At 39.7% G+C, this 3749-nt stretch overlaps 1 pseudogene; it reads left to right on the plus strand.

Annotated features, from left to right (window-relative positions):
• Window positions 1-999: 999 nt before the first annotated feature.
• On the plus strand, window positions 1000-3089 carry LOC110128654 (E3 SUMO-protein ligase PIAS2 pseudogene; annotated as a pseudogene).
• The last annotated feature ends 660 nt before the right edge of the window (window positions 3090-3749 follow it).

Consider the following 3749-nt stretch of genomic DNA (forward strand, 5'->3'; position numbering starts at 1 on the left):
AATCACTTTGAGCTTGGCACTGCCAATTCTACTGCATTTTTGCTCAAATAAACTGTTAAATGTTCTAATATGCCTCAGTTTATATGTTAACACAATTTACCAGCATCTCTCAAAACATTCTTTAGAAACAAGGAAAGCCTAAGAAACTGGTACAGATGAGAGAAGCCCAAAGAGATATTACAACTAAATGCAATGTGGTATCCTGAATGGGTCTCTTAGGCAGAAAAAGAGGGTAAGAACTAAAATCGAAGGAAATCTGGATAAAATATGGACTTTATCCATGGGGTCACTTTTCTTTCCTTAGGCAATAAAATCACATTAACATTGGTTCATTAGTAATGTAAAATGTTATTAGTAATGGAAAGTAGATGCAGGATATATGTACTAAATTTGCAATCCTTCTATAAATCTAAACCTATTCTAAAATATATAGACTTAAAATTATAATTACTATTATTCTAAGTAGGAATATTTGAAACCGTTACAATCAGTAACAAAAATTTTCCTACTATTAATACTTCTATCATTATTCAGAAGATCTAGGTAACAAAATTAGGCATAAACTCGAGAAAATATGTAACATTTTGAACGTGAAAAACCACACTCCTGTTATATGACAAAACGCATTGCTAAAATTTAAAACAAATTTACAGGGCAACTGTTAGAATTTTTAAATTACTTTAATTTTTAAGATGGTTGGCCAATCTATGGAGTAAGGCAATCTATGAAATGGGAGACAATATTTGCAAATTATATGTATGCTTGGAAGTGAATATGAATTCAGAATATTTGGAATATATTTCTCAGTAACAAATAGCAAACAACATTTAAAATGTCCATTTAGAAGTGGACCAAGGGACGGCCCTGCGGCCGTGGCGTCCTCAGGGACCCCCAGTGCAGGATGATATGGAAGGTGGCGCCGGCGGCCGTGGCGGCGGCCGTGTTGTTGGCGGCACCGGGAGGGGGCGCTGTGGCGGCGGCGCTCACGGGTGGTGTAAAATGGCGGATTTCGAGGAGTTGAGGAATATGGTTTCCAGTTTCTGAACTGCGTTTCTGAACTACAAGTGTTACTAGGCTTTGCCCGACAGAATAAAAGTGGACGTAAGCATGATCTCCTGATGAGAGCGTTGCATTTACTGAAGTGTGACTGCAACCCTACGGGTCAGATTAAAATCCGAGAATTGTATAGACGCCGATACCCGTGGATGCTTGAAGGCCTTTCTGATTTATCCACAATCAAATCACCCGTTTTCAGCTTGGATCGTAGCTCCTCACCTGTAGAACCTGACTTGGCTGTGGCTGGAACCCACTTGTTGCCTTCTACTTCAGTTACACCTCACTCGCCGTTCTTTCCTGTTGGTCTGTGCTGCTTCAAGATACTAAACCCACATTTGAGATGTGGCAGCCCTCTCCCCCAACCCCTCCTTTCCAGCGTTGATGTGCAGTTTTAAAAATTAACCTTTTATGACGTCCTTGATGTTCTCATCAAGCCCACGAGTTTAGTTCAAAGCAGTATACAGCGGTTTCAAGAGAAGTTTTTATTTTTACTCTGACACCTCAACAATTTAGAGAAATATGCATATCCAGGGATTTTTTTTTGCCTGGTGATAGGAGAGATTATACAGTACAAATTCAGCTGAGCCTTTGCCTGGCAGACACAAGTTTCCCTGAAGAAGATAGCTATACCAATAGTCTCTGTATGAAAGTAAATGGGAAATTGTTTCCTTTGCCTGGCTATGCACCACCACCTAAAGATGAGATTGAACAGAAGCATCCTGGATGCCCTTTGAATATTACATCTTTAGTTAGGTTATCCTCAGCTGTGCCAAACCAGATTTCCATTTCTGGGGCATCAGAAATTGGAAAGAATTATTCCATGTCTGTATATCTTGTATGACAACTCACATCACTCATGTTATTACAGAGATTAAAATGAAAAGTATTAGAAACTCTGATCATTCCAGAGTACTAATTAAAAAAAAAAAAAAAAAACTTAGGATCCTGACAGTGAAATTGCTACCACTAGCCTTTGGGTGACCTTGATGTGCCCTTTAGGGAAAATGAGGCTGACAGTCCCATGCCATGCGGTGACCTGTGCACACCTGTGGTGTTTTGATGCTGTTTTTTATCTGCAGATAAGTGAGAAGAAACCCACCTGAATTTGTCCTGGGTGTGACAAAAAAAGCTGCCTAGGAAGGTCTAATTTTAGATGGGCTTTTTATGGAAATTCTCAATGACTGTTCTGATGTGGATGAGATAAAATTCCAAGAAGATGGTTCTTTGTGTCCAATGAGACTGAAGAAAGAAGCTATGAAAGTATCCAGCCAGCCATGTACAAAAACAGAAACTTCAGGTGTCCTCAGTAAGCCTTGTTCAGTGAGTGTAGCCAACGGGACAAGCAAGCAGAAAGTGGATGTCGTTGACCTAACAATAGAAAGCTCTTCTGATGAAGAGGAAGACCCTCCTGCCAAAAGGAAATGCATCTTATGTCAGAAACACAAGGCAGCCCAATCAAAGGGGTTCTCATGTATCAGCCGTCTTCTGTAAGTGTCCCAGTGTGACCTCCGTTGATCCTGCTGCTACTCTGCCTTCATTAACAGGCTGCTGATGAACCATTCCACCACACACCAATTTCAAGCATGTCCTCAGATCCGCCAGGTTTGGATTTCCTTTCCCTTATTCCAGTTGATCCCCAGTCTCACCTCACCCTTAACAGCAAGCAGTACGTCTGTCAGCACCACCAGCCCCATGAAAGCAGTACTCATGTGAGTTCATCCAGCAGCAGAAGTGAGACAGGGGTCATAACCAACAGTGGAAGTAACATTCCTGACATCATCTCACTGGAGTAAAGAAGGGCTCATTCGATTCTAGAAATCATTAATCAGAACTGCTCTTTCTTGGATCTCTGCTCCATGGCAGCTGTTTTTTTGCTAATGATAACTTTGATATTTATTGAAATGTCAAATGGATTCTTTTGCCTTCTGAGAGATGAACACAGATGACTGCAACAAGAACCACACAACATGCAAGGATTTTTCTTACTCTTGGTGTACTCTTTATCATCAGATACATTCAACTGTAACTATATCCTCCTGAGAAATGGATTTCAATTTCATGTTAGTACATGAATGGATGGATTCTACAAATCAGTTAATTTTTTTGTTATACACAGCAATAAAATTATGTAAATATTCAAGTATACTTTTTTATAATTAAAAAAGATGTAATCAATGGTTCTAAAATGGCAACTTTTTGTTTAACCTGAAGTGAAGGAAAAATATACGGAAAGAAGTTATGTTTGCTGAATGAGTCCCTTCCATGGATTTGTTCTGTTTCATTGAAGTAATGAAGTCTAGATAAGTGGCCCAAGCTTGGGTTCCACTTTTCTCCATTTCCGTCAAAGAAAAATGGCCTTTGTGTTAAGCATTTCCCCTGGTGGTTGTTTGCACTCTGGTATTATGTGCCCGTGAGTGCAGAGTGGAGTTCTGGGATTTGGCTGCTCCTTATTAGTGATTATGTTGAAGAACACTCTGCAGAGTCTGCCCTGATGTCATGGGTGGTGTTTTTGGTAACTGATCTTTCTCATTCTAGAGATGTCTGTAAATTAGGGGCTTACCTTCTCAAAGAAATTCTCTGCAACTGTTGAATGAAATGTTTTTGGATTAAGGCGTGGCTGGAATGTTTGTTAAAATTTTGTTCACGCTGTCCAGAAATATTGAAATAATGGAAGCAGTGCAAGAACAGATTTA

The sequence above is a fragment of the Odocoileus virginianus genome, chromosome 16, assembly GCF_023699985.2.
Source record: "Odocoileus virginianus isolate 20LAN1187 ecotype Illinois chromosome 16, Ovbor_1.2, whole genome shotgun sequence".
Lineage (NCBI taxonomy): Eukaryota > Metazoa > Chordata > Mammalia > Artiodactyla > Cervidae > Odocoileus > Odocoileus virginianus.